The following is a 12,780-nucleotide window of genomic DNA, read 5'->3' on the forward strand; positions in this document are numbered from 1 at the left end:
ACAAAATTTATTTATATAGCACGTTTTCATACAAATGATGTAGCTCAAAGTGGTTTACACGATGAAGTAAGAGAAAAAAGACAAAAAATAAAAATAAAATTAGGCAATACTAATTAACATAGAATAAAAGTAAGATCCGATGACCAGGGAGGACAGAAAAAACAAAAAAAAAACTCCAGACAGCTGGAGAAAAAAATTAAATCTGCAGGGGTTTCAGGCCATGAGACCGCCCAGCCTCCTCTAGGCATTCCACCTAACATAAATGATCTCAATAAGTCCTCATGATTTTCAGACTCCATATGGAAGAATTAGACGATGATGGTCAGTGGGACCTCTGGCTTTCAATCCTTCAATGTAGGGACTACACGGTGCTTTGATTGGGTGGTGGTGGTGCAGATCGTAGATACGAAAATCACTGATACTTTATCAACGTTACCAACACTGTCATTTCAGCTGACATATACATATTAATACACTGTTCTATCTCTGAGAAGTCAATATCTTTTTATGAGTTCACTGATGACCAGAATCTCCAAAATAATAACCTTTCCCTTCTCCTGAATGCCATCTTCTGGCAGTGCCTACCAACTTAGGTCAGTTGATGAGCTCTCCTAAATCCTGGTGATGTTAGGAGTAGTTTCCTAGCTTAGGATAATTAATAAAATGTTTTTACTCTCACGCCTAAGAGTAGGACCAAATTTATGTCACTCTGAGATTTTTGAGCAAGTTAATGACTGTTTTTCTACTTTAAGACAATTGGTAAATACGGGCACAGATCTTAAATTTTTTAAAGTATTTCTAATCATACAAAAGAACAGGTTCAAATCTTGTACTCTCTTTTTTTGTCCTCCATTTTTTTTTTTTTGCCTCCAGACCCCAAATGACATGCATGTTGGATCATCTTGTGACTTTGGATTGGTTAGATGTGAAGGAGTGTTGGTTGTACATGAGTGTGCACTTTGATGAGTTAGCATTCCTTCCAAGGTTAATTGTTCACATTGCTCACAATGCTGCTGAGATGGGCTCCCCAACCCCAGTCATTAATTGAATACGCCCCCCCAACAATTATATTTTTTATGTGTTACTTACAGTACACTATATAGTTTGTAGTGATGGGTAAAAAAAAATTAAACCTCACGTTTCCATGCAGAATGAAGATAACAACAGTTATGATATAATAGCTAAACAGTTTCAAAAATCTCTATAAAAATCTTGTGTTACTCGGGGTTGCATAATCCATATGTTAAGTCATATCCTCACAACATCCCAAATACATGTAGTTTTGTTCTTAAAATAATTTTAACTAAATGACTTCTGGAAAACACTCTCCTGAACAGAGTCGAATGTGCATTTAAATTTTAGACCTACCTTAAGTTGTTGCATTTACAGTACTGTACATTCATAGCCACAACTGGACTACCTCGCGATTATTTAGTGATGGTCTGTGAAGCTGCACATGTGAACTGACCTTCAGCTTGTTGAAGCATCTTGGATATACACAAGTATGAGCCATATCTCTTCCTGGTAGATTTCAGCTTCTCTTCGTTAACATGTAATATTTAGTTATATGCATTTCTCAGTGAACTTTGTACTGTCGATATCATGTGAAACACAATGTTAGCGAATGAAGAAGCTGGGCGGGACTCCTGATCGGGGCATCATTAGCCTCAGCACTTATTTGGGGTTTAGCCCCCGTCTTTGATAATGCCACCACTTTACTATACAGTATGTGTTGGATTGAAAAGCATGGAGTTTTCAGGCGGTTAAAGAGTGGAGGGTGTCCACCGTTTTTTTTTGTGCCTTGATGAGTGTTTGGAATGCAGAGTTGAAAAAAGAAGGACTGGGAGGGACTGAGATCAGGGGCCAAAAGCCTAAGTCCTTTAGGCAGGTTTGGGGGAGGGCCCTCAGAGATCATGGGCTGGATGCCTAAGATCAAGGGCTAAAGACCCCCAAGTCCCCCCCACCCATGATACTATTGTCCAATGAATCTGGCAAGGAGGCAAATCTTTCATTCAAATGTTTCTTTGATTCTGTGAATGTTCCATTTTTGTTTACAAGAGCATTTTCAGGAACTGGTTTATTTCAGAATATTTTAGTAAAAACACATGTGTTTGGTACATTATGAACATATGACTAGATGACTTGACATGTGGATTATGTGACATGAGTGCTGTAAAATTTTTTTCAAGGATGTTTTGATATTGTTTGCTGCTCTTCAGTGTTGGTCACCATAGACATCTGTTATATCAGAAACTTTTTTACATTTCTTCTGCATTAAAAACATGAGATTACATTTTTTCATCCATTACTACATGCTGCATGCATATCATATGATATCATTTTTTGGTAAAGTATTCCTTTATATGAATTATTGTATCTACTAACACACAGAGCCGTCGATGATGGTGCTACTGTATTCTGGGTAAACTAAAAAGTTGACATGCCAGCTGCAGGAGGCCCATCTAGCAGCTGTAAAGAGCTGTTACATGTGAGGGCAAGGTGTTTCTCAGGACCTGACAGAAGGGGAATGAAGTGCTGCTATCTATAAGTAGGTAAGATACTAGTTATGTGAGCTAGATTTTAAAAATACAGATACGGTTTATTAATCAAATATTTTAAATCAGATTGACATTTTTATTGATTTTTCAACATCAAGATCAAACTTACTTTGTTTATAGTCATGAATGAGGTAGCATTTTCTGGTATTGGTAGCTGAACATGTGCTCTTTGTTGACAGAATATGATGTAACATTTTCTAGCACGTTTAATGCAGTTCAGGTTTAAAGTAGGCCAGAGACTATCCTGGCAACATCAAGTGAAAGGCAGGAATCAACAGTGGATAGGGAACCAGTTAGTTGCAAGGTTTATGATCAAATTTAGATGTGCCAAGTAATCTACTTGGCACATCTTTGAACAAGAAGAAGAACAAAGAAGGTGACTTCAAGAAATAAAGGAAAACATGTTTTCGGGACTGCAAAACAGAAGTGAGGCCTGTGAAACTTTGAAGGTACCACAAATGGTCATGTCTTTTCTTCGTCATACAATGAAAGAACGGAGAAAGAGAAAAGATGTATTGTCAAAATTAATCACCTTCACGGAATTTTGAAACTATGAGTTGTGTAACCCATCATCCCCTGTGATTCCTAGTCACATTATTTGACATCCTGAACCCAATAAGATCCAGCAACCTCAGTCATTAAACATGACATGCTCTACATCTGAAACTGATGCTAGCCTTAGTAGAAATAGCTTTCCTCAATGTTGGAGTAAAGAAAATAATTTGAAACCAAACACATTACAGTCATCAAGATCTACCACTGTATTTTTCCTTTGATTCATTTCTAAAGGAATTTGTCTCAATAGCTTTAATGTTAGGTGAAAAAATGGTGTTTGCTGATGTTCCCATTTAGACATCAAGGAAACCAACAACTTTCTATAGGCAGCAAAGTCTCTTTTCACGTTTTTCATTTACTGTTTATTTTTGCAGCGTTTCCTTCATTGTGAGCTTGCTACTGGGTAGTATGATATATAGTAGTAGCTGAATTGAATTGATCTCCATCTCTTCCTCTCCACAACTGTGCATTAGAATTAGTTGGTTTTCCAAAAGAAAAATTCATAATAAATAAAGAAAAACTTAGGATATGACACTCGTGATCATGTATTCATTTTAATAAGGACTAACCTTGAAGGCCATGGATGTCTGTTATAAAATTGTATTGCACTACAGCTGAACGCCACAGTGCTATGAACCAGGTTCATTTTTGCAGTTGTAATCTTTTATGAAGTGTTTACATAGGTTTTCTCTGGAGACTCTGATTTCCTTCCACAGTGCACACAGTAGTTGTCACATGCATTAGAAAGACTAAATTTGTCTGATTATTATGTGAGTGTGCATCCATCCAAGGCTAGTTCCTGGCATGTATTCTCATTATTATCAGTCCATCCATTTTCTGAAAGTACCTTTATTTTAAGTCATGGGAAACTCAAGCCTATCCCAGCAGCATCATACAGTATATGAGATAAGAACCAACCTTGGAGAGGATACCAGTTTGCAGTAGGGCACACTCATGAAACACTCCACAATGTACCTGAACCACATCATTGTAAGCCCGAGGAGAATATATATGCTTAACATAGCCAATGAGCTGCTGGACCTGTGTGGCAAACGTACACGTTTTCTTTTATTGTTACATTTATTCTTCTCTTAATGTGTACTATCTGCTTAAAAATTGCAATCTTTGGGGTGTTCTGTTCTGGTTAATGAGAAGGACTCAACAAAGGAATGTTATATTACTGTATGATTCTTTATTTAGCAGATACCTGTCATGCATGTGGATCGGCTCCTGCGATGAGAGGGGGCACTATGGTTAATGGTATTGCCTCTTTTTGGCAAATTAATCCTGGGAAGCTCTATCCTAGTTGGGATGGCATAAAACCAGAGGTCCCCAGAAGGAAGCGTCACATTTAAAACTTAAAACCATTGTATGACGGAGCTCTCCCAAAGCCAGAATAGCTCTACCGGGGTTCTTTGTTTTTGAGATGGATTTGGCAGAAATTGCGTGCTTGTTTATTTTCATGTTGCATTGGCCCGGCTGGAACTCCAACTTACTTTTGGACTCTTTTGCATCTGTCATTTGTCCACACACCTTTAGTAGAAGTACATTAACTGACTAAATATTAGTTGGCAAAAGATAACACAACTCTTAGCTAGAGTACAAAAAGTTTATCAAATAGCATAACAGCAAAGTCGCAATAAAGTAGAATACAAATAATTGTACAATTTCCATGAGATCCACCAGGATGAAACTCTAGCTAGGGCATAGCTCAGGGGTGGATGGGTGAACCATTACTTTCAGTAGTCTAAACACTATTCCATTTAACTATTTTTGACTAACTACATTAGCCTTTAAATATGGGTTTTCAGACTCAGTTTGTGGAAGGCCATACTGGCTGAAGGTTTTCATTCCAGCCACTTTTTATTATCTAATTCCTGTTACTAATATTTGAGCTTCACTGTGATATCTTGTCTCTGAAGAGTCATAACATAATGGAAAAAAATGTAATTAAGACAGCAGCACGACACAATTGTTACCACTGCTGCCTCACAAATCCAGCATACTGGGTTGGATATCCAAGGTTGGAGTTTGCATGTTGTCCAAATATCTACATGAATTTTTTCTCCAGGTACTCTGGTTCCCTTCATTCATCTCAAAGACACATTAGGTTAAATGCAAACTATATATTGTGTGAGTCAATGAAATCTATGATGAACTAATGCCCTGGCCAGGAGCTGGATCCTGCCTTGCTTCCAACATTGCAAACTCTAGATGGACTCAAGGATTAGATTAGGAAAGTCAGAAAATGTAAGGTCAATGTTAAATGTCATCAGAGTAAAAAAAATCCAGTCACACAACTCCACACATTATAAAAATAACTACATAGGAACAGTTAAGACTAGCATTTCAACAGGTGTTCTTGCCACCTACGATATTAAGGAATAAGGAATTTCTTTCAGTTGGAAGTTGTAAACTATTTTTTTGTTCAGAACACATCTGCTGAACTTAAATAAAAGAAATCAAGAAACCCGCTTATGTAAAGGTGTTCTAAAATACCACCATTGGACAAAGACGAGGCTTACAGGGCAATAGGGGGATCTTTATTGTTTTCCGTTATTTGCTCTTGGTTGGAGCATGATCTGAGGCGGAAGCATCATTCATTTTTGCTTTGGGATTTCAGGAACTGGGTAGGTTTTTCCTTTGCTTATTCTTTTGTTGTTTTTTACAATCTTTAAGGAAGTTAGGGTTCATTCCTGCTGCTTGTTTCTCTTCCAAGTTTACTTTGCAAGACCAGTTGTTCATGAGACTGAGCTGATGTGATAATGATGAGGTCACCCCAAGACGTAGTGCCACAGATCCTCATACTTGTAATCTTTTGTTCTAAAGAATTTTAAAAAGTGAAGCATAAAAAGTGCAAAGTGACAGATAAGCCCATGCAAAAATGTCAGAATAGCTTTTCTAATTTAACTGTCATTAGATATGTTTATAAGTTCGCAATAAATTAAAGAAACAGGAGAAAAAGTAAATGTCTGCGCAATGACTTTGAGAAATAAGACTTTTCTTCACACTCTGTAAGACCTCACCAAAACCCAAATAGTGTAAAGTCTTTACAAATTCCTGATTTGTTCAGGTCTCCACAGCACTTTAATTCCGTAAATTAACCTATGCTTAGACACATGAGAATACCTTATGACCAAACACTATGAACAGTGCAATAATTATACACAATTTAAGGGCACAAACAAAATACTAAGAAAACCTGAAAATCACCTGAGTGACTTCCAATACAATGCTGCCCTCAATGCCTCAGATTAACACGCCGTGCACACACAGTCAATGCAAAAGATCACAATATGAAAAGCAGCAATTCCCTGAACTGATCATTTAACCTTATTCCATCTTATCAAAGAAGGCTTTTAGTTTTTGGTGGGAAAATAATCTAGTGCAAGTAAAAAAAAAACTGGGCATTCACTGGAATGCTGGATTTATCCCTAACCCTAACCTTTCTAATTTACTTTATTGCATTGAATAAGTTCGGCACCCAATATATTCACCTGGGCAGAGCTCAATTTCATTAGAGTCTGTTAGTTTAGAACTGTGGTAAATCATTTCCAGTAATGAGCAAGACAGTGTTTTGTTTCATGTACAGTTTCACAAAATTGCCCCTAAAAAATTCCAAAACATATTCTGGGGTTATAATCAGTGAGTATTGCTCTCTTAAGGTTATTCTGCAGACAGAACCACAGTTTCTTTACTCATCTGACCGTAAACACCACACTAATCTTCTACTGCTCCTTCCAGATTGACTCTGTGCACTCTTATCTGCCTCATGCACTGCCTGCCTTCACTTTCAAAACAACAGTTCTGGAGTCACAAGTAACACTATCTAAACTCACTTTCCCCAAGTTAGTAAGCCATGAGCCTTCCAGAATCTCACTTGAAGCCACATCCCCAGACCAATGGATTTTATCAACAGAGATGTACTTTCAGGTAAGTGCTCCTCTAGCTGCATCACCCTTTCTGTGTTCTGCACTATAATATATTCTTCCATAGCAATTTCACTTCTGGAAAAACACAACTTGTTTTCCAAATGTTTTTGGTCGGTTTTGCTGAAAATTAAATTTTGCACAAATCTCTGCAGTCATCACTAATCATTTCTAATCATCACAACCTGCACTTTTATTGTGTACTGATAAGCTTTTCAAAGAAATCGACTACATTGCTTGTTATAACATTTTGTCACGCAAGCATGTCAGAAGTTTATCTGTCAGGTTTCTTCCAGGTATGTAATACCACCGTGGGCTGAGAGGGGGCGCTGCCTCTAACTGTGTTGTCTTTCTTTGCCTCCACAGTACTGAGAAACAATCCAGTGAGGACAAACCCAAGTGCATCCAGAAAGACATGTAACTTGTTGAGGAGACAGCTGGAGAGACGGAGATCAAGCCATAGCTTGATAGGCAGCAATTTTCTGTTAAAATGCTGGAGGGCAACATTTCTGTGTGTAATCATGCCATTGAGTGCAGTTTTCTTTTTATTTTTGAAGTAAATGGGGACAGCTTTGTTGTCGCCCCAACATTTACTGTAGTTATTAAGCCGTCATTACCTTAGATGACCAGATACAGTATCTACTCTCTGTATATTAAATCCTAAGCCTAAAAGTGTAATGATTTTGTGCAACAATTTTATGTGATGTTTTTATGTCATGTTTTTTGTCACACTTTAAATCGGGTTTATTTTGAAACCTACATATATATGTTTGGTAACATTCTTTTCAGAGTTTATCAAACTGTAATGTGATGTTGTTAGATTTTCAGATTTATTATTTCGTTTTAAAATTATAAAATATCAAGAACTCGCGTCCTGCAAGACGAGACTTTGTGCCAAAACATTTAACCACATCTGGAGAAATAAAAGACAAAGGGTAGATGACAAAGACAGCTGCTGTATAGACTTTTAAATGTTCGAAGTGTCATGTGAGAAGCCAGCAGCTGATCGAGCAAAGAGGAGGTAAAAAAAAAACTGTATTTGTTTCCCATTGTATCACCATTTAAGAGGGGGTTTCGGAGGAGCAACTGCATCTCCTTGGGGTGCGTTTAGCCCCCCTCTTCACAATGCGAGAGGCAGAGACACGAAGTGGATGGCAAGTAGCACAAGCCAGGGGGGGTTGGCCAGTGAAGCGAGAAGGACGTAACACCCTAGTATATATATATGTGTATATATATATATATATATACATTTTTTTTTCTGTAAAAAGCTACATTCCCCCCAAATAAGGTAGCTATTCCTCTAAGGTTTCAAACTGAAGCTGAAGCTAATGTTGTCATTTCTCTTGCCATTACTAGCTTCTTCAAATGCACTTTTGGTTTCGTAAGATTTTCATTCATTCATTCATTCATTCATATTCCCACCCAGAGTTTTGAAGGTATTGCCATTGGTTTTATTCACAATGAAGAAACAATTAACTCTAGAGAAGCAGCAGTTGTAACTTTTTAATTAATCCATATTTAATAAGATAACTCATGATTTTTCCTTCTGGCATGTGCATTTAATTAGGGATTGGCATATTCCATAACAGGTTAGCAGCATTATCTATTAATAGAAGATTGCAATTCAGTTTGTCACTGTCAAGTAAGTGTACTTAGCACAAGAATAAAAGCTTCTGTATCCATATAAGAGATGCTTCCATTCAAGTCATGCTTTTGTGTTTTTTTTTCTGACAATCATGTTGTACATTAATTTGCTCCAGAAATGTTGTTAGATTAATTAATTAGATTTATCAGTTGTTTAAAACAATGCATCACCTGCAGAGGCTTATGATCATGGCTAATGGGGAATTAGATGAAACATGAAACAAAAGACTTACCGCGTATATCCATTAGCTAAGAGGTAAACATTCCGGCTTCAGAAAACATTCTTCCATGTTTCAGATGTATGTTTATAACAACAAAACAAACTTGGAAGTAATTAACTTTTAACACAGATGTTTGGCACAAGCCTTCCTGAAGGAAGGATATATGTTCTCTTCTCCGTTCAAAGCAGCTGCTGTGGGTTAAGTTTTCAAGCAACAGTAACCCGTGAGAGATGCTATGTCTTGAGAACTTGTGTGGTGTCTGCATAAATCATTTCCATGTGTTAGTGCTATTTATATTTATCATTGCACTTGTTTTATCATCAGACATTTGTATTATGCTTCCTTCCTGGGCATTGCCATTTTGTTATTTGGTGCATAGGCATCACCATTATGTCTGTAGCTACAATCCCATTGTCAGTCACATGTTTTTTGACCTACAGTGAATTCATAAAGTATTCAGACTACTTCACCTTTTGCACACTTTATATTGTAAATTTTATTTCAACTGGATAAATGTGACATTTTTGACCATCAATCAACACTCAATAACCCATAATGACAACGGGAAAACATGTTTTCTGAAAGGTTTATTAAAAACCAACAACTGAAGTTTCTCATTCATGTATTTATTCAGAACCATGATTCTGGACTTAATAGAAATCTTCTTGGAATAAATTACAGTTTTAGATCGTCTTGGTTATGTCTCTATGAGGTTTGCACACCTGAATTTGGGCAGTTTATTCCATTCATCCCAGTTGAAACTCTCATGCTCCGTTAGATTAGATTGGAAATATCTGTAAACTTCCATTTTCAGGTCACTCCACAGATGTTCTATGGGTTTAAATGGCTTTGGCTGGGCTACTCAAGGATAGTCACATTTGTCCCAAAGCCACCTCAGCATTGACTTGGCAGTATGCTGCAGGTCATTGTTGTACTGTCACCTAAGCCTAAGGTCTCATGCACTCTGGAGAAGGTTTTCTGCCTGTATTCATTGTCCCCTCAGGTTCCACTTGGATCCAGCTTAAGAGTTTAAAATTAGCACATGTAAAACTCTTCAGAAAATATGATTCTTGGAGCAACAGGTAGTATTGTTGATAAACAGATTGTGAGTTTGAAGGTTCCCCACAGTATAGTATATGCAGCTTTCATGTTCTTCCAGGGTCCACCTGAGCTTCTTTCAACTTTGTTTATCCCCTGGTATTCCCCCAGGACTGAATCCTATTTCATTTCTTTTTTTTCCTGCAACCTGGCAATGAACATATAGGCAGAGACAATGGAGACAGACAGAGAAAATTTCTATTTCTATTCCTTCATATTTTTGTATGTCAACTAACAAGTATTTGTTTTTAATTGCTAATTTTGATGGTATCACGCTCTTCCTCTTCCATAAGCTCAGCCACACTCAACACTTGACGTTCATAAATCTCTATGTTTCCGGTTTGCCATTTTCAGACAACATCAGTTACACAGTTGTCACCCAAGGTTAATTCTTCAATGAGTTTTCTTCTAGCAGTTTTTGCAGGCTGTTTACACCTTCCAAATGTTTGTTGTCTTTTCCTGTCTCTCATTTTCTGTATATGATCTTGGTTTTTGGACAATGATATTTATTTTCTTTTAGCTCTTAAACCCTTGTGTTTGCCTGATTTGTTATTTGACTTCCTGGCCATATTTCTTTTTGCTTGTCAACCAATTTCCATTGTGTTTAATCAGCTTATTAAATTTTTCATGCTGACTAGTCATCTACCTCACTTCTTTGCTTCCTCATTTGGCCTTTTTTTCTCAGAAAAAAAAGAAACAAAGACTTTCTTGACTTTTAGTTTAAGACTGCTATATCATGAACACCCACAACTATAAAAGTCTAATGATGTCTATGACATAAATAATTACTCTTTTTTTTGAAACAGACTTGAGAGACCCGGAATCATTATATATACTGTATATATATATATATATATATATATATATATATATATATATATATATATATATATATATATATATATATATGAATGATACAGCACCTGCCAAATAATTCAAAGACTATGCAATACTTGTTTCACCTTAATTAGGGGCTCATCAGGCATACACACCTCTGCTTCCCTTTATGAGGATATACAGTATATATATACAGTAAGACCCCGCTTAACATTGCTCCATTTAACGCTGTTTCAGCTTTACGCTTTTTTTTCAGATTCTAATTTTTTATTGATTCACTTTGTAGTCACATAATATTGGTTTTCACCACAATTGTGTGACTTGATTAGATACTTGCATGCAGTCTTCCAGAGCATTTGATATCAGTGCAGTACAGTACATTACGTATGCCTGCTGCGTTACTGTTCATTTATGATTGGTCATCAATGTTATTGTGTAAGGATATAAACATAACATTTTATTTTACTGTAATAAATAACAATTACAGTAATCCCTCCTCGATCGCGGGGGTTGCGTTCCAGACCCCCCCGCGATAGGTGAAAATCCGCGAAGTAGAAACCATATGTTTCTATGGTTATTTTTATATATTTTAAGCCCTTATAAACTCTCCCACACTGTTTATAAATATTCCTCGCAGAGTTATACAGCATAATCCCTTTGTATTCTCTTAGATATTAGGTAAGATTCATTGAAATTATGTATATAAACACACTGTTTATATACAGTAAAACCTAAATATTATTTTAAAGATATTGAGTGTCTCCGATATCACATATGTTATAGCCATTACGATAGACATGCCACCAGCAATAAATACGTACAATGCAACAAAAATAGTATACAGTAAATGTGTGTGTACAGTGACACTAAACGTACGTACATGTACTAAGTACTGTAAGTAGAAAATTAATTATGGTTACTCACCAACAATGACACGATGACTTGTCCGATAACAATGAGTTTAATTTTACTGCACAACAAAGGAGAGCGTTACAGCCCTTAAAGGAGCCACTTCAGGCAATTGTGTAGCACTGCCGTTGTTCTTCTTCTGGCAGTCTTCAATCCAAATCCCTAAAGCAGATTCCATCCAGACTACTGCCTTATTACATCTACTTACAACTTGTTTTGCACCCTGGTTAAAAGGACACTGCGGCCGTAGATCTTATATTCCTTTCCTACTTTTTAAATAAAAAGAATCGTAGCCTTCAACAAATCCAAAACGTTTACCTTTTTGGCAATCGTTAACATCTTCCGTTTGCGCTTGGGCACGGCCCCTGAAGCAGTAACAGATCGTTTTGGAGCCATAATGAAGGGCTTGACTATGCACAAAGATAAACACAAAAGAGCACAACTCTTTACACAGCGAAACACGTTGATGATGAATGAGCGAGACGAGACTTCCTGGTTAACACTGCATTCAGCACGCAGGAACTTAACTGCGTGCTCTGATTGGTTAGCTTCTCAGTCAGGAGAACTTAACTGCGTGCTCTGATTGGTTAGCTTCTCAGTCATCCGCCAATAGCGTCCCTTGTATGAAATCAACTGGGAAAACCAACTGAGGAAGCATGTACAGGAAGTAAAAAGACACATTGTCTGCAGAACCCGCAAAGCAGTGAAAAATCCGCGTTATATATTTAGTTATGCTTTCATATAAAATCCGCGATAGAGCGAAACCGCGAAAGTCAAAGCGCGATATAGCGAGGGATTACTGTATCCCTTTTTAGTTTTAAAATGAGTGGTTGCAAAGAAAAAGAAAGTAAAGTGACAAGAAAAAGCATTTTGCTGGAAACTAAAATGCCGGTGCTCAGACGATTAGATGCAGGTGGACGCCAAATTAGCGAAATTAGCATTTCTGAAGATGAGGAACAAAAGTAACTTTCAATGGATTTTTTTAAAAAGGTTTAGCCACTATTACAGAAATTATGGATCAGTTTATAC

The sequence above is a fragment of the Polypterus senegalus genome, chromosome 5 (assembly GCF_016835505.1).
Source record: "Polypterus senegalus isolate Bchr_013 chromosome 5, ASM1683550v1, whole genome shotgun sequence".
Taxonomy (NCBI): domain Eukaryota; kingdom Metazoa; phylum Chordata; class Cladistia; order Polypteriformes; family Polypteridae; genus Polypterus; species Polypterus senegalus.